Below are 22119 nucleotides of genomic sequence, written 5' to 3' on the forward strand. Positions count from 1 at the left end.
GGGCTTTTGTAGTTTGCTGCCGGTGACTAGTGATGCTCAGCAGGGATCAGAGTTGGGATTGTTTATTTTCACATTATGTCAGTGATTTGGATGATAGAATTGATGGCTTTTTGACCAAGTTTGTGGATTATACAAAGATAGGTAGAGGCACAGGTAGTGTCGAGGAAGCAAGGAGTCTGCAGACAGACCTGGACAGGTTAGGAGAATGAGCAAAGAAGTGCCAGAAACATAGAACACAGAAATCTACAGCACATTACAGGCCCTTCAGCCCACAATGTTGTGCCGACCATGTCACCTACCCTAGAAACTGTCTAGAATTTCCCTACCGCATAACCCTCTATTTTTCTAAGCTTGGTGTACCTATCTACGAGCCTCTTAAAATACCCTATTGCATCCACCTCTCCCACCTTCGCTGGCAGTGCATTCCACGCACCTGCCACGCTCTGTGTGAAGGAATGTAGTGTAGGGAAGTGTATGATCATGTACTTTGGTAGAAGGAATAAAGATGTATACTATTTTCTAAATGGAGAAAATTCAGAAATCAGAGATGCAAAGGGACTTGGGAGACATGCGGAACTCCCTAAAGTTTAACTTGCAGGTTGAGTCAGTGGTAAGGAAGGTAAATACAATGTTAGCATTCATTTCAAGAAGACTAGAATATAAAAGCAAGAATGTGTAATGCTGAGGCTTTATAAAGTATTGGTCAGACCACACGTGGAGTATTCTGAGCTGTTTTGGGTCCCTTATCTAAGAAAGGATGTGCAGGAATTAGAGAGGGTTCATGAGAATGATCCTGGGAATGAAAGAGTTAATGTATGAGGATCATTTGATGGCCATGGCTGAAGTTTAGAAGAATGAGGGAGAATCTCACTGAAACTTATCAAACATTGGAAGACATAAATAGAGTGGACATGGAAATAAATCAAGCACCAGAGGGCACAGCCTCAGAATAGAAAGGTGTCCCTTTAGAACAAGACGAGGAGGAATTTATTTAGCCAGATGGTGGTATATCTGTGAAATTCATTGCCAGAGAAGGCTGTGGAGGCCAAGTCGTTGGGTATATTTAAAGTGGAGGTTGATAGATTCTTGATTAGTAAGAGTGTCAAATGAGGGAAGGCTGGAGGATGGAGTTGAGGAGGGAAAATAAATCAGCTAATATGAAATAACAGAGCAAACTCAATTGGCCGAATGGCTTAATTCTGCTCCTAAGTCTTATAGGTCTGTGAGGTCATGTCTGACCTTTCAGGTGAATATCAAAGATCCCATGGCATTATGCTGACAAACATTCCTTCCTTAAACTGCATCCAAGGCTTCCTTCCTTGCACAATGATAAGATTATCTGATCATCCAGCCTTATTGTTGTGAGATCTTGTGGCATGCATGCTGGTGCAAATGTTTCCCAAGATACTATAATGAAAGCATTTTAAAAGCAGCCCTTTACGCATGGGAGCCTTTGGGACACCTTGTGGTCATGAAGGTTCTTGGTAAATGACATTTTTTAAACAAATGCATTTTGTGATCACAAATACAAGGACAAATTAGAACAGAAATGAGGAGGCCAGAGGGTGGTAAATCTATGGAACTGATTGCCACAGATGACTGTGGAAGCCTAGTCACTGGGTATATTTAAAGTGGAAGTTGAAAGGTTCTTGTTTACTAAGGGCATCAAAAGTAACAGGTGTTACGTACCCGTGACACGTGACAGTGGTACCCTTGTCACGTGACTGGGGTTGAAGTTATACTGGACATGAGGTAATGGTGGAGTGATGTCATTTTCCCGCCAGTAGAGGTCATGTGACAGGTTTTTTCTACAGGGTATAAAAGGAAGACCCACCCTGTCGGGTGGGGCAGTTCGTGGCAGGATTTGCCAAGATGACTTCATATCACTGTGTGATTTAATGTGATGACGCAGTTTAGTTGAAAATGAAGTTTTATATAATGCCTAAAGTTTAAAAGGTCAGAGCCAACGGTTTCTTTGCCAAGGGAGAGTGAAGCTTGGAAGACAAATTGAGAAGAATCGATTTTCAATGGATTGACTTCGACCTTGTGTGATCCTCATTCGGAAGGATTTCGTTTACTATTCTCACGATAGTCTCCGCGGGAAAAAGCGGGAGATTGAGAATATTGTGGAAGGAAGGTCAGTCACTTTAAGCTGTTATATTTAATAAAATTCGACGTGGGAGTTCGACGCTGGGAATCGAAGGACATCGATGTGGAAGAGAATTTAAATCGCTTTAAAAAGTCTCTCCTTTTAAAAGTACCGTGAGCTTTTGAACTGTCGGCATATCGTTCTTTGAACTGTTTTCATTCGGCAATTCGCTTTCGAGAACTGAGTTCTTTTCAATACTGCTTTAAAGACTGTTTGGGACTGCAACGCTATTAAGAACTGTTTGATTCAGCTGCCAGCAGCTGGTTTCGGGTCATTGTTTGGGTTTGTTTACTTTTGAAGGGGGTTTGTTATCAGTGTTTAATAAACGTGTTATTCGTTATAAAACCCCTTGCCTAACTCATTTATATTATTGTTGCCCGAATACGTAACACAGGGAATAGGCAGAAGAATGGGGTTGAGAGAGATAATAAAGTTCAAAGTACATTTATTATCAAAGCATGTACAGTATACTATATACAACCTTGAGATTCATCTTCTTACACAGCCACAAAGCAAATAAACCCGTAGTACACATGAAAAAAAGACCGTCAAATATCCAATGTGCAAAAAAAAGAACAATTTGGGCAAACAATAAAAAGTAAATAAATAAAACTAAAGTTCACAGAAGTAAGACCACACCCACAAAGTTAGTTCATCACTGCAGCTGGTCCAGGAGCCCATTATTTTCGGGCCACAGCCTCAGTTCCGCACAGAGATGAGTAAACCTTGCAGAGCAGCGAGCTAAACACCGTCCCATCCCTTGCCTCTGGTCCCAACGTCTTGACCTTTTTAATCTTGGCCGTTACTTACATCGGCCAAATATCAGCTCCTTTCCAGCTCTCGGGCCCGGGCCCTGTCACTTTGATTCGGCTCCAAATCTGCTCCAGCAATGGCCAAACATCAGCTCATTCCTCGTTCTTGGACCTGGCCCCACTGCCTCATTTCAGCCCATTCCCACCACACTGCAACTTAATTGCACCTTCAAGATTCCAGTACGCACTACAAAAATGCCAGGTTGTACAGCTGATTCAAAGCACAACTCCAAAAGGTAAGTTACAGACTAGTGATTGCAGTGATCATTGTCCAGAAAAAGCGCGATTAATAGAGTAGTTCTCAAAATGGCGCCAGTGATCATCGGTGACTTTCTGTGGGCTGCAGAAAATTGTTTAAGACTTCTTCTTAAGTATACTTACTTCGAATGTTTTTTGCTGCAATTTGCAGCATGTAAATTTCCTCTTAACAATGGACTTCTAAATCATATTAATGATCTTCAGATTTGCTTTTGAATGGAAAATCCTACAAAAGGTAGTGGATTCAGCCTAGTACATCACCAGTAAAGCCCTCCCAACTATTGTGCACATCTACATGAAATGCTGTCGTAGGAAAGCAGCATCCATCATCAGACATCTTCACCACCCAGGAATGCTCTTTTCTTGCTGATGCCATGAGGTTGAAGGTACAAGAGCCTCAAGACTTACACCACCATGTTCCGGAACAGTTACTACCCCTCAACAATCCGGCTCTTGAACAAAAGGGGATAACTACACTCACTTTGCCCATCACTGAGATGTTGCCACAACCAACTATCTCATTTTAAGGGCTCATTATCATGTTATTTCATGTTCTTATTTTTTGCTGTTATTTTATATTTGCATCTGCACAGTCTTGTTGTCTTCTACAGTCTACTTGATCTTTCATTAATCCTGTTATAGTCAGCATTCTATAAATTTGCTGAGTATGCCCACAGGAAACTGAATCTCAGGGTGGTGTGTAGTGACATATATGTACTTTGATAATAAAAATTACTTTGAGCTTTGAACTTTTTAATCAGTAAATCTGCTTGTTGCTCGGAAGGCATTGCTGTGTCTCACCAGTGCCATCTTAAATCAGCCATGATGAAATGACAGAGCAGACTTGATGGACCAAAAAGCCTAATTATGCCTCTATGTCTTCTGGCCTGATGCACATTTGAAATGCATGAGTTATTTAAAGTGCTAAATCATATCAACCTGTGGGTCTTCACTTCATAACCCATACAACTACCTTAACACAACAACACTATGACCATTTTGAACTGCAACTGGCTTCTTTTTGATTTAATTGTCTTCTTTTCAGAACAATTCTTATAATTGGCGTTCCATTTATGTTTAACTTGTGGATGTTGTGTACTTTGTGTTTATGATGCTGCTGAAGTAAATTTTTCACTGCACCTGTGCATACGACAATAAACTCAACATTGACTTTAACTTATCCCGAGGGAGCAAATTCCAGCAGTAGTTTTAGACTTTCCACAGCTGTCCTAACTATGCACAACCTGGATGGTGTGATTCAACCACAGTTGACCCATTCAGTCATCTCTACTGGTGATGGTATTGGGTTTGTTGTCCGTGAAGTTCTGAACTCAAACAAAAGCCTTAAGCCCTATTTGATATAGGGAGCTACAGATACCCTCTCTGAAGGGAGGCTTCCTGTAGCCAAAGGTTAGATCACCTCCATGTTTATCCTCCATGGTGAACTTAGCTGCCAACACCCACTATTTGAGTGGTGGGTCCCCCCTCCCTACCAAGGAGGAGATGCTTCCAACTAATGAAGTAGTTTAAACGCAGTTCATTTATCTTTAGTGATACATATCTGAATTTACATAACATTCTTAAAACACATAAAAAGCTCACAAAGGATGTCTATCTTCTAAAAGATTGCCAAATAACAAATGATTTCAAAAACACAACGGATTTCTAAATGACGGGTACAATTTCTTTAAGCTAAAATGACATACCCAATGAGCTGTAAATGAATGAGTCACAGAAAACAAAGGAAATCTGCAGATGCTGGAAATTCAAGCAACACACACAAAATGCTGGTAGAACGCAGCAGGCTAGGCTGCATCTATAGGAAGAAGGACTGTCGACGTTTGGGCCAAGACCCTTCATCAGGATTACTGAAATAAAAGATAATAAGAGATTTGTAAGTAGGAGGGGGAGGGGGAAATCTGAAATGATAGAAGACCGGAGGTGGTGGGGTGAAGCCAAGAGCTGGAAAGGTGATTGGCAAAAGTGATACAGAGCTAGAGAAGGGAGAGGATCATGCGACGGGAGGCCTAGGGAGAAAGAATGGGGGAGGGGAGCACCAGAGGGAGATGGAGAACAGGCAAAGAGTGATGGGCAGCCACACCCACACGTGTCATTTTTCAGTTACATTCATCAGGTCAAGTGAATACATTGTTTAATTAAGCTGAAGCGAATCCTTATTAGTTTCTTTTGATTAAATAGTGGGCCAATGAGGACCCCATGATCACTCTTTTTACCGCAAGAGGCTGACCAAAGAATATTGGTTGGAAGTTTAGCTTACTTAAAAGAGAGCTCTTTGATCCTTGCTGTGTTAGAAAGCTGAGCTTGCAAAAAGGCCCTGGGGCCCTCGACAGTGAATATTCATCACATGCTAATAATGTATGTGTTGTCTGTTAGGCAAAGAGAATTGGGGTTGACCTTGTGGCCTCTGACTTGCTTTTAAAAGGTCCTTTTCTTGATCTCAGAGCTCAATAACACCCCTAGTCCATGGGTGACTTTGGAATGTGTTCCTTGTTGCTTTGAGAGCAGCACACCAGTGACTTCTGTAATGTAATGATGAAGGGATACCCTCTTTTGGGGATGATAAGTGTTGGCTGCACAACAGACATATCTCCCATTGCTTCTTCAACATAATGCCTCAGGGCTGCTTATGCCTACCCAGTTTTACATTTCTATAAAATGACAGCTCCTCCACATGCACGCACTTGGCAGTCAGGGTTCTGTGCTACAGAGTTTCAAGTGGAGTTAAACCTCAGAAACTTCACAGAGCTGTGGTTGACAAGCTAAAAAAGAACTTGAACCACAAAATACTCCCTCAGTAGGCAGAGTGAAGATAGCATTTGACAGACCGCAAAAACATTAAAACAAGTGAGCCGGTGTTTCCCACTTCAAAAGCAATTGCCTTAGCAGAAACCTTGACATTCTGTATGCTCACTTTTGCTTAATTCCTTGGTCTTTGATCACTCACTTGGTGGTATACATCGAAGTTTGAATATCCTGGAATAGATCACAATACCAAATCAAACAATAGCATTTGATGGCCAGCACACAGAACAGGGTAGGACTTGCTTTATGACCTAGTGGTGACAAAAAAAGCTCCATTGCGAGTCATGTTAAAGATGCATACAGCCCCACAGCTCTACCCCCATGTGGAAGATCAGATCACAATCTGGTTCACCTCATGTCCTTGTATAAACCCAAAGTACAGCAACAGCTAGCTACCACCAAGAGAGTAAAGAAATTACTATCAAGGCCTTGAGGGGCTACTTTGAGATTACTGACTGGAATGTGCATTGTGAACCATATGAAGAGGACACTAATGGACCTACTGATTGCATCACTGGCTACATCAGCTTCTGTGTGGACACTGTAATACCATCAAGGACTGCTTCCGCTTCCCTAACAATAAACCATGGGTCACCAGTGATCTGAAGGCGCTTCTCAATCACAAAAAGAGAGCCTTTAGAGCAGGAGCCAGTGAGGAATTGAAACATGTGCAGTGGGAGCTAAAGGAGAAGATCAAGGTGGCTAAAGAGGAATACAGGAGAGAGCTGGAGAACATTTAGGCAGAGTAGCACATGGGAAGAGTGGAGAGGCATGAACAATATCACTGGGTTCAATCGGCCTAGCTGTAGGGCCTCAGGATGCAGCCGTGAATGGGATAAAGAGTTAAAACAATCCTTAATCCTTTAATAGATTCAACAATTACCCTCCTGTTCACACCCCCTTCAGCACAATAGTCCAGGTGTTGAGGCACCGAATGCTCCCTCAGCACCAATGCCTCCCCTGCTCCCTCCTCCCCCATCCAGTTCAACACGTGGATGAACAACACAGGCTACCACTGTCTACATCCCCTCCTTGCCCTGCACCTACCATCCACACCTCCACATACTAACAGCTATCGTCCCAAACCTCTGGCCTCTATCTTCAACCAACTCCCCAGTCATCATGGACTCACCTTCACAACTGAGCAGGTGAGTAGGGCTCTGACGAAATTCAGACATGGCAAAGTATTGGGACCGGATGGAGTGAGCCTGCAAGCTCCTGAAGGAGTGAGCTGAGTAATTGTGTGGAGTTCAAAGAACTTTCAATTTGAGCCTCAGACTAGAAAGGGTCCCAATTGTGTGGAAAGCATCATGCGTGGTCCTAGTACCCAAGATGGGCCAACCAAAAGTCTAGAATGGCTATCACCCAATAGTCCTGACCTCACAATCATGAAGATCCTGGAGAGACTGGTCCTGGCTCACCTCTGATCTCTAGTCAGATCAGCCCTCGATCCCCTGCAGTTTGCCAACCAGGAGCACATTGGAGTCAAACATGTGTCATCTATCTGCTGAACAGATCCTACTCCCAGTTGCATGAGCAGGGCAGCACCGTGACGATAACTTTTTCTGATTTCTCAAGTGCCTTCAATACCATACAGCCCTCATTGCTGAGGGAAAAGCTCCCGTTCTATGTAGGTTGGCACTTCCATTGTATCCTGGATAATGGACTACCTGAATGTCAGACCACAGTTTGTGCAGCTTCAGAGCCGTGTGTCAGACATGGCTATAAGCAGCACTGGGGCCCCACAGGGGGCTGTATTGTCTCCCCTCCTGTTTACTCTGTACACCTCGGACTTCAGATATAACACTGAGTCATGCCATCTGCAGAAATTCTCTGATGACTCAGCAGTAGTTGGGTGTATAAAGGGAGGACGGGAGGATGAATACAGGGCCCTGGTGGAGGTCTTTGTCAAATGGTGAAAGCTTTACAGCTCAACATCAGTAAGACAAAGAAGATGGTGATGGACTTTAGGAAAACTAAGTCTGCACTGCTCCCTGTTACTGTTGATGGTGAGGACCTACAGGTACCTGGGAGTGCACCTGGATGACAGATTTAAGTGGAGCACTGATACAGAGGCTATCACTAAATGTACTCCTAAATGTACAAGAAGAGCCAGAGTTGCCTCTACTTCCTGAGGAGACTGAGGTCCTTTGGAGTATGCAGGCCTCTCCTTCACATGTTCTACTAGTCTGTTGTCACCTGCACAACCTTCTACGTGGTGGTGTGCTGGGGCAATGGCATCAACATGGGTGATGCTAACAGGCTCAATAAACTGATTAGAAAGTCTGACTCTGTTATAGGAGTCAAACCGGACCCACTAGAGACTGTGGTAGAACAAAGTACCATCCAGAAAATCCTGGCAATTCTGGACAATGTTTCTCACTCTCTGCATGTCACCTTGGCTGAACAGAGGAGTACATTTAGTGATAGACTGAGACAACTGTGCTGCTCTGAAGAGCGCTATATGAGGTCATTCTTACTCTTGGCCATTAGGCTGCATAATGAGTCAATCAATAGCAGGAGATAGTGATAACCCCCTCCTGTTAGACTATTTGAGGTAACTTATTTTTTATTCTTTCTTACTTCTGATCTGCATTCACCAGGGGGATCTGTGGAAAATGGGTTTCATAACACCCACTGGCCACTACGAACACTTGGTGACACCTTTCAGACTTTCCATCTGTCTATCTGTTTTCCAAGCCATCGTCAACCAGATCCTTCAAGACATGCTTCACAGGTACGTGTCATCTACCTTGACTCTCATCTTCTCCAAAGACCCCCAAGACCTCGTCTGTCATATCTGTTCAGTCCTTCAACACTGTCTCGAAAACCAACTCTACTGCAAGTTAGAGAAATGCCAATTCCACGTCCCAGTCACTTCCTTCCTGGATTATATCCTTTCACCCCAAAGCATTACCATGGATCCAGAGAAAGTGTACACTATCGTTGAATAGCTCTGACTGTGCTCCCTCAACCAGTTATAACACTTATTGAGCTTCTCCAACTTCTACCACCATTTTATCAGGAACTACAGGCAATCGCCACACCTGTCACCTCCTCATCAAGTCACCTATCCCATGAATAACCTGGTCTGCAGCTGCGGACCATGCTTCACCACTTTTCCTATTCTCTACCATCCAAATCCCTCCAGGCCTTTTGTGATGGAGGTGGATGCATCGGACATGGGCACCAGTATCACCCTCTTCCAGTGAGGACCAAACAGGAAGACACACCCTTGTACTTTCTTCTCCTGCTTGTTCAACTCTACAAACTGCTATTATGGAGTAGGAGATAGGGAGCTACTCGTCACCATCAAATGGGTTTTGAAGAAATGGAGACATTGGTTGATGGGAAGCACTGAGCCCTTCTTGATCTGGACTGACCAGCAGAACTTCATATCCATACAACAGACTGAACAACTCAACCCACATTAGGCTTGCTGGGCCCTTCTCTGAGCATTTCAACTTCACCACGTCCTCCAAGAACACTAGGCCTGATGTCCCGCCCTGACAGTTCAACCCAGCTGAAATGGAAATCGACCTTCAGCCTATCGTATCATCCTCCCTAATCCTCGTCCCAATCATCTGACATCTTGAGAAACAATTCCACCAGACCCTACAGCATAGGCCTGCCAACACACCAGACAACTGTGCTGTCTGAGGCACTCCAATGGGACCAATCCTCAGCACTCTCTGGCCATCCAAGCACACGACGGACTCTGGTTTTTCTGTAACGCTGGTTCTGGTGGCTCATGATGATTGCAGATGTACATCAGTTTGTTGCTACCTGCTCTCAATATGCCCAGTCCAATTCCTCCAACCAGTGCTCTTCTAGGCTGCTGCAGTCCCCACCAGTCCCCTGACTCCAGTGGTCGCACATCACAATAGATTTCATCATTTGTTTGCCACTTTCTGATGGGGCCATGGTGATCATGACAGGATCTACCACTCATCACGGAGTTCTATCGGATCTACCCAGATCACCCTGGCCTGTCGGGTGTTGGCCATAGGAGGAGGTCCTGTCAGGTCTGCACAGGCAGGCATCTCCAATTCTCCATCCAGCTAACAGGAGTCTCCTGCCACTCGTTTTCAACTCATCACCTGCCGCCTATTTAAACACAGCTCTCATGCACAGCCTCTGTCACCCATCAAACCAGCCAGCCTCAACCAGTTGCTCCTAGCCTTCAGCTACCTTGTTGCCTTGCTGTATTAAGTATCTGTTCCCTCTTGTTTCATGGTCCCTTGCGGCTTGTTATTTTGCAGCTTGTTATTAAAGCTGTTGCTCACCACCAAATTGGGACAGGGGACTGTGGTCAAACAGTTTCTAACTAGAGTCAGTCACATGCACTGTATTGGCTTTAGACATCGCACTGTACTTAGAGCAAACACTTCTGAGATAGTCTCAGCTGAATGTGTTTGTGTTGTGTGTGTTGTATGGATATGAGTGTCAGAAGCAGTAATTTTTGTCACTGATAGTTGGCAAGAAATAAGCTGTAAGACAATTCAGAACTATTTTGCTCACTGCAGTTTCAAGCAGTCAGGTTGGGGATGCCAGAAACGGCCAGAAGTGAAAATAAAATAATTTTGCTCCTTCAACAAGTTGGGAACTATGAAGAATTTGAAGGTATCGACAATCATCTTGAATGTTACATTGAAAGTGAAGATTTTGAGGAGGCAATCATTGAAGGTATTGTATGAAGCCAGTCCATTATCTTTAGGTGTCTGTGCTGTTTTTGTTTATTTATAGTCAGCAAATACTGCAAATACGGCAGCAAATACTGGATGAATTCCTCCATCAATAACTATTAGGAACTAATACAGTTTCACAGTACTGTAGAGGTATTGTTTGTGTTCTAAATTGTTCTGCATTTCATTTAAATGCATAAATTGTTACTCAGTGAAATGGTATTTAGTATATTTTTTGAACTCTTTCCATGATACTTAAGCTAATTGGTGTAGCCACTTAATGCGGCCAAAATGTACTGATCCTGATGTATTCTAATTAACTGGAATCCACTGTATTTGCTCCTTAATTTTTCTACATCACTAGCAGTTCTATATTGCAAGATAAAGCCTTTAATTTTTACAACATACCACAACAAATGCTATGTTCTTCCTTGTAATGCTCTATGTAGTTGGTTTATAAGTCACTCTCGGACTGCAATCACGATGAGACTAAGCTAAGTGGAATGTTATTCTCAAAGTGATACCAAAAGAAGGGCAATGTACCCCAAAGGCTTAATGTGATGACCAGAAATATTTTCATCACTCAAACCTGCCTGCCTCTTGAGAATTTTCCCAGCACAAATTCAGCTGACTTTCAATGTCAGAAGCTCACACCAGTAATATTTGTTTTCCTGTGTTAGGAAATTAATTTTAGCTGATTATCACGGTTCCATTGGTACCTTTCACATTGTAATTTTGCATGTTTTGTCATCTCATAATATTTTCAGAGGAGGAAGGATTAAAACATTCTAATAATATTTGTCCTTTGCAAAGGACGACCCTCAAGTACACCAAGTATTCTCACATGACAAATAGAAGCTGCATATTTAATTAGGAAATTTAATGCAATACAAAACTTCAGTCTGGATAACTTTCTTATACTGTATTGTGATTTCTGGTGTATCTTGGCATAATGAATCCTATGTCTAGTTTAAATTACCTGAACCAACTACATCCCACATTGCACTTTGCATTTTCCCAAATTTCCCTCATTCTCTTTCTGTCTCTCACTCTCTCATTTGTGCGTGATGATCCTTATGATTTGTCAATTCACGCCGATATCCTCTTTCAGTTTTGTATTTCAAACCTCCTCCTTCCAAATTGCCTTCCAGAATATCAACACCACCACCACAAACAGTTAGAAGACCTGTTCTACATGAGCAAACAGCTTAGAGTGAAACGTGATCAGAGAAGAATTGACACCAGGCCAAAGTATGTTCAAACACAAGTCGAGGGACTTGGTGAGAATTAAGCAGAGAGATGAGCTTTAGCGTAGTGCAAGGAAACGCTAAGAGATAACTGAATGCTGGGATATTTGATGAATGAGACAATACTACATTTCAGAAAATGGCCACTAAGATTTTTGATCCTCTCAAGTTTATAGAGGATGGAAGATGGGAGGACAGGCAAGTTGAATCAAAGGATTACAGAAGCTTGCAAGTTTGTTGGCAAAATTTATGACAACGGGATTAATGGTACACCAAAATTGTGTGTACAAAATTGGCTGAGAGGGTAAGTACATTGTTATTGTCAGGCAGCATGTGTGGATAGAAACTGAGATGTGGATCATCAACCTGAAATATTAATTCAGCTTTTCACTCTCCACAGATGCTGCCTGACCGGCTGAACAGCTGCATCATTTTCTGATTGTGCTTCAGATTTCCAGAATCTGCAGTTTTGTTTGTTTTGTAACAGCGTATGGTCCTTTACCATACAGTAGGGAAATACACAATGTTGTTCCTTTTGCTCTAAGTCCCCATTGCCACTTTCTGATTAGAGGAGGCAAAATCCCAGGTCGACAAATCCCTGAGAGTCCATTGGGGTTGTTGAAAGCCGATTGTCTGTGTGTCTGCTTCTGAATCTACATCTGAATCCAGGTGCACTGGAGGCTGAAGAACACCAACATATGTATATGAGTGGGGAGGAAGAACATGAGGTTGTTTTGCTGTTGTTGTTTTGTTGCTGCTATGTTCTGTTGTGTTCAGTGTTCTGCCAGGCATTGTGGCCATTCTACACTGTTGCTGAAATGTGTGGTGACACTTGCAGGAAGTCTACAGCACATCCTTGGGTGTGTTAGTTGTTAAAGCAAATGATGCATTTAACTGTATTGTTCAATGTACACGAGATAAACAAATGTGAATCCATCCCCTCACTGCTTGAGAACTTTCCAATATATGTCAATAACCTACACTTAAGTAAAAAGCAGTTTTTTTCAGAGTTTCGAGATGACATAATAATATCAAATGGTGCATTTTGGAAAGCGAACATGGAAAGAAAATATAAAGTAAACCGTTCTGAAGAGCACGCAGAAACGAGATGCTAGTAGAGCCGATGGATGTCACCTTGGAAAATAATGCAGATTTACCAGAGCAATACCAGGTTTGAACAGTTCCATTGTGATGTGTGATTAGTGAAGCTGAAAGAGCATTCCTTCAAGCAGAAGCTCAAGGTAAACAATGGAGGTGATCAAATTTACCAAGGAATTCGTTAATAGACTGCTGGGAAGATGCACTGGGGACAGTTAGATAGAAAGAGGGCATAGTTTTAATGGATTATATATCTTTCTCTCTGTAAATCTTGCACTAGTGTTGCAATGTTTATTTTGCACTTATGCAATTAATGTATAATTTATGTTACTTTAAGTTAATAATAACTCATGCTTGTCCTTGCAATGTACTCAGTTGCTGCTACAAAAAACTTTCTAAAGTAGCATTTAAACGCTGTGTGTCAATGTTCCCTCTAATTTGAAATGACCAGTCTTAGGCTGTGCAATTTTTTGCCCTGTTGCAATAACGTGTGTGCATTGAATTTTATATATAGGGGTGTTAATTTTTTTAACTGGCAAAACAGTTAGAACTTTGATCTCCTCTGGGTTTGATTGTTTTCACTCTCGTTCATCTGCACTCTTACAAAACACACGTAGTAGGCCCGTAGCGGGTAATGAAGGATTTTTTCACTGGAGCTTTTGCACACCATCCATATGTGATTTGCTTGCTAAATTGTGCTTTAAAAAGTCAAGTTTCCAAATATCACTCCACTTCTTCTCACTTGCAAATTGTCCACGAACTTTTGCATTGTGACAATACATACAGGTACTGTACATGAATATTTCTCATAGCTGCACATTCCTGACCTCATGAGCTTTCGGAGTAGCAGTTTCTACTGTTAGATTAAGCCATTCTGCTTTAAATGAACTAGCAGTTCTTTTGCACTTCACACCTTTTGCTGCACTGGAACTCAACATAGTGAATTTCTTCAATAAAAACAGTGTAAATAAACTGGTTCTAAAACCTGCAGATAAATCATCACAAATTCCACATTGTGCCATGAGGTTATCCGCAGGATGGCAAAGCTTGCATAAAAGGAGAGTTTCACAGGCGTTTGGACATTCCAGAGGCCCAATCAGCAGCAGGAGCAGAGTGTGGATCAATAAGTAGAACTATGATGTTGTGGCCATTATAGGGATTTGGATGTCTCAGGGGCAGGAATGGCTGCTGTGTGTGCCAGGCTTTAGATGTTTCAAAAAAGAAAGGAGAGAGGGAAAAGAGGTGGGGGAGTGGCATTGCTAATCAGGGATAGTATCACGTCTGCAGAGCAGTGTGACAGGGTTAAATAAAAATACAGAAGGGACAAGTGGGGCAGCCATTGTCGTGCCGGCCATTGTTGGGGGTAGGAGTGTCAGGTTTTGTCTCAAGAGGCTTTGACGAGAAGAGGCTGAGGCCAAAGAAACAGGTTAGAAGGGTTCAAATCACAAACAAGAGAAAATCTGCAGGTGCTGGAAATCTGAACAATACAAACAAAATGCTGGAGGAACTCAGCAGGCCAGGTAGCATCTATGGACAAAAGAACAGTCGACCTTTCGGGCTGAAACCCTTTAGCAGGTCTGGAGGAAAAAGGCTGAGGAGTATATTTAAAATGTGAGGGGAAGGGAGGGAGAAGATAGGTGAAACCTGGAGGGGGAGGGATCAAGTAAAGAGCTGGGAAGTTGATAGATGAAAAAGACAGAAGGCCATGGAAGAAAGAAAAAGGAGAAAGGAGCACCAGAGAGAGGCAATGAGTGGGCAAGGAGATGAGGTGAGAGAGGGAAAAGGGTATGAGAAACGGAGAAGGTGAGCGGAGGGGGGGGGGCAGTTTGGGGGGCATTACCGGAAGTTTGAGAAATCAATGTTCATGCCATCAGGTTGGAGGCTACCCAAATGAAATATAAGTTGTTGTTTCTCCAACCTAAGTGTGGCCTCATCATGACTTTAGAGGAGGCCATGGATGGACATGTCAGAATGGGACTGGGAAGTGTAATTAAAATGAGTGGCCACTGGGAGATCCCGCATGTTCTGGCGGACAGAGCGTAGATGCTCGACAAAGTGGTCAGCATAGATGCTCGGTGAAAAGGGTTAGTTTTTTCCCCTTATTGCTGATTTGGTCTTGGTTGCCAATTGTACAGTGCAGGCAGGATGGCAGATGTGGCGGTGGAATGCTCCTCCTGTAGGTTGTGGGAATTCATAGAACCATAGAACATTACAGCACAGAAACAGGCCTTTTGGCCCTACCATTTTTCTGCCTAGTCCCACCAACCTGCACCTGGACCATATCCCTCCATACACCTCTCATCCATGTACCTGTCCAAGTTTTTCTTAAAAGTTAAAAGTGAGCCTGCATTTACCACTTCATCTGGCAGCTCATTCCACACGCTCACCACTCTCTGTGTGAAGAAGAACCCCCCAATGTTCCCTTTAAACTTTTCCCCCTTCACCCTTAACCCATGTCCTCTGGTTTTTTTTCTCCTCTAGCCTCAGTGGAAAAAGCCTGCTTGCATTCACTCTATCTATACCCATCATAATTTTATATACCTCTATCAAATTTCCCCTCATTCTCCTACGCTCCAGGGAATAAAATCCTAACCTATTCAACCTTTCTCTGTACCTCAGTTTCTCAAGTCCCGACAACATCCTTGTAAAGCTTACAAACAAGCTGGAGGAACTCAGCAGGTCGAGCAGCATCCGTTGAAAGGAGCAGTCAACGTTTCGGGCCGAGACCCTTCGTCAGGACTGAAGAAGGAGGGGGCAGGGGCCCCATAAAGAAGGTGGGGGGGAGGGTGGAAAACCAATCAGAGGAAAGATCAAGGGGTGGGGAGGGGAAGCAGGGAGGGGATAGGCAGGAGAGGTGAAGAAGGAATCTAAGGGGAAAGCACTATGGGTAGTAGAAGAAGGCAGAATCAAGAGAGAGGTGATTGGCAGCTAGAAGAGGAGGCAGAGTGAAAGTGGGAGGGGGGAAGGGAGAGGGAGGGAATTACTGGAAGTTGGAGAATTTGATGTTCATGCCAAGAGGCTGGAGACTACCCAGACGGTATATGAGGCCTTGCTCCTCCAACCTGAGTTTGGCCTCATCATGGCAGTAGAGGAGGCCATGTATGGACATATCTGAATGGGAATGTGAAGCAGAGTTGAAGTGGGTGGCAACCGGGAGATCCTGTCTGTTGTTGCGGATGGAGTGGGGGTGCTCGACGAAGTAGTCCCCCAATATGCATCGGGTCTCGCCGATGTAGAGGAGGCTGCACCGGGAGCACCGGATGCAATAGATTACCCCAACAGGCTCACAAGTGAACTGTTGCCTCACCTGGTAGGACTGTTTGGGGCCCTGAATGGTGGTAAGAGAGGAGGTGTAGGGACAGGTGTAGCACTTGCGCTTACAGGGATAAGTACCAGGTGGGAGATTTGTAGGGAGGGGCGTGTGGACCAGGCAGATGCGGAGGGAACGATCCCTGCGAAAAGCAGAGAGGGGTAGAGAGGGAAAGATGTCCTTAGTGGTGCGGTCCTGTTGAAGGTGGCAGAAGTTGCGGAGGATAACATGCTGGATCTGAAGGCTGGTGGGGTGGTAGGTGAGGACAAGGGGAACATGGTCCCTGTTGTGTTGACCACCACACCCCTCCGGTTGGTGGGAACGTGCATTCACCACTTCATCTGGCAGCTCATTCCACACTCCCACCACTCTCTGCGTGAAGAAGCCCCCCCTAATGTTCCCTTTAAACTTTTCCCCCTTCACCCTTAACCCATGTCCTCTGTTTTTTTTCTCCCCTGGCCTCAGTGGAAAAAGCCTGCTTGCATTTACTCTTCCTATATCCATCATAATTTTATACACCTCTATCAAATCACCCCTCATTCTCCTTTGCTCCAGGGAATAAAGTCCTAACCTATTCAAACTTTCTCTGTAACTCAGTTTCCCAAGTCCCAGCAACATCCTTGTAAAGCTTCTCTGCACTCTTTCAACCTTATTAATATCCTTCCTGTAATTAGGTGACCAAAATTGCACACAATACTCCAAATTCAGTCTCACCAATGTCTTATACAACCTCACCATTACATTCCAACTCTTATACTCAATACTTTGATTTATAAAGGCCAATGTACCAAAAGCTCTCTTTATGACCCTATCTACTTGTGACGCCACTTTAAGGGAATTATATATCTGTACTCCCAGATCCCTCTGTTCTACTGCACTCCTCAGTGTCCTACCATTTACCTTGTATGTTTTACCTTGGTTTGTCCTTCCAAAGTACAATACTTCAACACTTGTCTGTATTAAACTCCAACTGCCTTTTTTCAGCTCATTCCTCCAACTGGTCCAATCCCTCTGCAAGCTTTGAAAACCTTCCTCACTATTCACTACACCTCCAATCTTTGTATCATCAGCAAATTTGCTGATCCAATTTGCCACATTATCATCCAGATCATTGATAGTGATGACAAATAACAATGGACCCAGCACTGATCCCTGTGGCACATCACTAGTCACAGGCCTCCACTCAGAGTAGCAATCCTCCACTACCACTCTCTGGCTTCTTCCATTGAGCCAATGTCTAATCCAATTTACTACCTCTCCATGTATACCTAGCGACTGAATCTTCCTAACTAACCTCCCATGCAGGACCTTGTCAAAGGCCTTACTGAAGTCCATGTATACATCCACTTTTCTGGTAACTTACTCAAAAAACTCCAACAGAATGGTTAAACGTGACCTACCACGCACAAAGCCATGCTGACTTTTTCTAATAAGTCCCTGTCTATCTAAATACTTGTAGATCCTATCTCTTAATATTCCTTCCAATAATTTACCTACTACCGATGTCAAACTTACCGGCCTATAATTTCCCGGCTTACTTTTTGAGCCTATTTTAAACAACAGAACTACATGAGCTATCCTCCAATCCTCCGGCACCTGACCCGTGGATATCAACATTTTAAATATTTCTGCCAGGGCCCCTTCAATTTCAACACTAGTCTCCTTCAAGGTCCGAGGGAATACACTGTCAGGTCCTGGTGATTTATCTACTCTGATTTGCCTCAAAATAGCAAGCACCTCCTCCTCTTTAATCTGAAAAGTTCCATGACCTCTCTACTTGTTTGCCTTGTTTCCATAGACTCCATTCCAGTTTCCTTAGTAAATACAGATGCAAAAAACCCATTTAATATCTCTCCCATTTCTTTTGGTTCCATACATAGCCGACCACTCTGATCCAAGAAGACCAATTTTATCCCCTACTATCAACAAAACACATTGATGAAGGTAGAGCGGTGGATGTAGTGTATATGGATTTCAGTAAGGCATTTGATAAGGTACTACATGCAAGACTCCTTCAAAAAGTAAGGAGGTGTGGGATCCAATGAGACCTTGCTTTGTGGATCCAGAATTGGCTTGCCCACAGAAGGCAAAGTGATTGTAGATGGTTCGTATTCTGCATGGAGGTCGGTGGCCAGTGGTGTTCCACAGGGATCTGTTCTGGAACCCCTCCTCTTTGTGATATTTATAAATGACCTGGATGAAGAAGTAGAAAGGTAGGTTAGTAAGTTTGCTGATGACACAAAGGTTTGTGGTGTTGTGGATAGTCTGGAGGGTTGTCAGAGGTTACAGTTGGACATCAATACAATGCAGAACTGGGCTGAGAAGTGGCAGATAGACTTCAACCCAGATAAATGTGAAGTGGTTCAGTTTGGTAGGTCCAAATTGAAGACAGAATATAATATAAATGGTAAGACTCTTGGCAGTGTCGAGGATTTGAGAGATCTTGGGGTCTGTGTCCATAGGACACTCAAAGCTGCTGTGCAGGTTGACAGTGTTGTTAAGATGGCATATGATGTGTTGACATTCATCAACCGTGGGATGGAGTTCAAGAGCGGTGAGGTAATGTTACAGCTATATAAGACCTTGGTCAGACCCCACTTGAAGTACTGTATTCAGTTCTGGCCACCTCACTACAGGGAGGATGTGGATACTATAGAGAGAGTGCAGAGGAGATTAACAAAGATGCTGCCTGGATTGGAGGGCTTACCTTATGAGAATAGGTTGGGTGTACTTGGCCTTTTCTCCTTGGAGCAACAGAGGATGAGCGGTGACCTGATAAAGGTGTGTAAGATGAATAAGAATCAGAATCAGGTTTATTATCACCGGCATGTGTCATGACATTTGTTAACTTAGCAGCAGCAGTTCAATGAAATACATAGTATAGAAGAAAAAAATAAAAGAATAGTAATAATAAATAAATATATAAATCAATTACAGTATACATACATTGAATAAATTAAAATCATGCAAAAATCAGAAATAATATATATTAAAAAGGTGAGGCAGTGTTCAAGGGTTCAATGTCCATTTAGGAATCAGATGGCAGAGGGGAAGAAGCTGTTCCTGAATTGCTGAGTGTGTGCCTTCAGGCTTCTGTACCTTCTACCTGATGGTAACCAGTGAGAAAAGGGCATGCCCTGGGTGCTGGGGGCCCTTAATAATGGACTCTGCCTTTCTGAGACACCACTCCTTGAAGATGTCCTGGGTACTTAGTAGGCTAGTACTTAAGATGGTGCTGACTAAATTTACAACCCTCTGCAGCATCTTCCAGTCCTGTGCGGTAGCGCATATCTGTAAGTCCTCATACCAGACAGTGATGCAGCCTGTCAGAATGAGGGGCATTGATTGTGTGGATAGCCAGAGGCTTTTTCCCAGGGCTGAAATGGCTAACACAAGGGGGCGTAGTTTTAAGGTGCTAGGAAATAGGTACCGAGGGGATGTTTTCCACACAGAGAGTGGTGAGTGCGTGGAATCACTGCCGGCTGCGGTGGCATAAGCGGATACAATAGGGTCTTTTAGGAGCCTCTTAGATAGGTACATGGAGCTTAGACAAATAGAGGGCGATGCACTTGGGAAATTCTAGGCAGTTTCTAGAGCAGATTAAATGGTCGGCACAACATTGCGGGCCAAAAGGCCTGTAATGAGCTGTAGAAGTCTATGTTCTATGTTCTATTAGGCAGGAACTTGAGAACATAAATTGGGAGCAGATGTTCTCAGGGAAATTTACAGCAGAAATGTGGCAAATGTTCAGGGAACATTTACATGATGTTCTACATAGGTTTTTCTACTGAGGCAGGGAAATGATGGTAGAGGAAAAGAACCATGGTTACAAAGGACGTAGAAAATCTTGTTAAGAAGAAAAGCATATGAAAAGTTCAAGAAACTAGATACTCTTAGAGCTCTAGCAAATTACAAGAAGTTACAACTATTGAAGTCTTTAAATATGCTGTTGATGGAGATCTTTCTCAGATCCATCTTGGAGATGCTCAGTGAAAGGAAGAATTTCTGTGATGTCTTAATGCCCCTTCCTGTGTAATAGATGAATAATCATACTGGGGTGAAATTCAGCCTGGTATTGTTAGTGCATCTCCATTTAACAACAAAAAAAAACACTTTAATGGTTACCCTTTCAGAATCAGAATCAGGTTTATTATCACTGGAATGTGACATAAAATTTGTTAACTTAGTGGCAGCAGTTCAATGCAAAACATAATCTAGCAGAGAGAGAGAAAAAGTAATAATAAATTAAAAAAGTAAATCAATTACATATATTGAATAGATTTTTAAAAATGTGCAAAACAGAAACACTGTATATTAAAAATATGAGGTAGTGTCCAAAGCTTTAATGTCCATTTAGAAATCAGATGGCAGAGCGGAAGAAGCTGTTCCTGAATCACTGAATGTGTGCCTTCAGGGTTCTGTACTTCCTACCTGATGGTAACAATGAGAAAAGGGCATGCCCTGGGTGTATTTGTTGGCATGCCAGGTTTCTTCAAACTCCTAATAAAGTATAGCCGCTGTCTTGCCTTCTTTATAACTACATTGATATGTTGGGACCAGGTTAGATCCTCAGAGATCTTGACACCGAGGAAATTTCATGGCAACTATACTGTATATCAAATTTCAGAGACCTGTTACTTGATTAACATATGATATGCTTTTGTGCACATGTGAAGCAATCAGACACAAAATGTGTTCAGTCCGATTCGCAACTGCAGCAAGATACGAAGATTCGAACAGGAGCTTATAAATGGCAAGAAGCATTTGGGTGAGGCATGTGCTAGACAAGGTCTGTTTTCAAGATGAAATCTATCTAACCACTTCCCTTTCAGCATTACGATGCCTCATCAATATCTGCAAATCGCACTGACTGAGCACTAAACTGAGCAGGCACAAAAAAAAACAGAGCTGCAAGTCAGAGACTAAGGCTCTGCTTCTATCAACACTCCTCCAGATTCAGAAAATCTTTACACCATTTACAAGGCACAGTTCAGGAATGTGAAGGAACACTTTCAGTGAAACTCCAATGTCCTACAGAGGCTGAACCCCAGCACAAGACTACAAATGGTTGAACAATCTATCAATGCCTGAACCATTTACTTCCTCCTCTTTCAGCACATTATGGTTACAGTGCATATAATGTACGCTCTCCATAAAAAAGGGTGCAGGCAAATGTATAAGGGACCATCACCATCTGCAGGCTCCCAGGTCACACACACTTGGTTGGAAATTTATACCATTCTTTCATTAATCCTGAAACTCTACCCTTCTCAATCCTGTGGTAGTATGGTATCTTCACTAGGATTGTAATAGTTTAATAAGAAGCCTCATAACCAATTTCTCAAGGGCAATAGGAATTAGGATAAATATTGGCCCTGTCAGTATTATTAAGATTATATCAGTGATACTATACTGAGCACACCACCGCCTCCTCAAATGCCTTCAAGTCATGCATCATTGTGGATATATATGCAGTTCCTCTATCGTTGCTGAGTTAAAATCTTCAAACCTGCTACCCAATGATTCAATTACCTCATAGGCTGCAGCACTTCGAGACAGACTAACAGCAACTTCTCTCCAAAATTGTTAACAATGCCAGCAAAGCTTACCACCTATGAAGAAAAACAAAATCAGTAATATATGTCCTAGTAAAATATACAGGAATCTGATTCTCCTGGCTTAAGTGTTCCCAAATTGGTCATGAAGCTGATCAGAATAAATTGCTTTCAAACAAATG

The 22119-nt window shown here is 42.9% G+C and overlaps 1 long non-coding RNA gene across 2 annotated transcripts in view; it reads right to left on the reverse strand.

The window, feature by feature from the left end:
- Positions 1 to 2620: 2620 nt before the first annotated feature.
- Positions 2621 to 22119, reverse strand: part of LOC140730649 (uncharacterized) — a 36861-nt gene continuing 17362 nt past the window's right edge. The window contains exons 2-6 of one of the 2 annotated variants that reach the window (XR_012099650.1): positions 21915 to 21994; positions 19090 to 19154; positions 18431 to 18575; positions 6152 to 6213; positions 2621 to 5087 (exon numbers count right to left, since the gene is read on the reverse strand). This is a non-coding gene — a long non-coding RNA (uncharacterized lncRNA). The remainder of the gene's footprint in view (positions 5088 to 6151; positions 6214 to 18430; positions 18576 to 19089; positions 19155 to 21914; positions 21995 to 22119) is intronic. The other variant, XR_012099649.1, reaches the window with a different exon arrangement.

The sequence above is a fragment of the Hemitrygon akajei genome, chromosome 7 (genome assembly GCF_048418815.1).
Source record: "Hemitrygon akajei chromosome 7, sHemAka1.3, whole genome shotgun sequence".
Classification (NCBI taxonomy): domain Eukaryota; kingdom Metazoa; phylum Chordata; class Chondrichthyes; order Myliobatiformes; family Dasyatidae; genus Hemitrygon; species Hemitrygon akajei.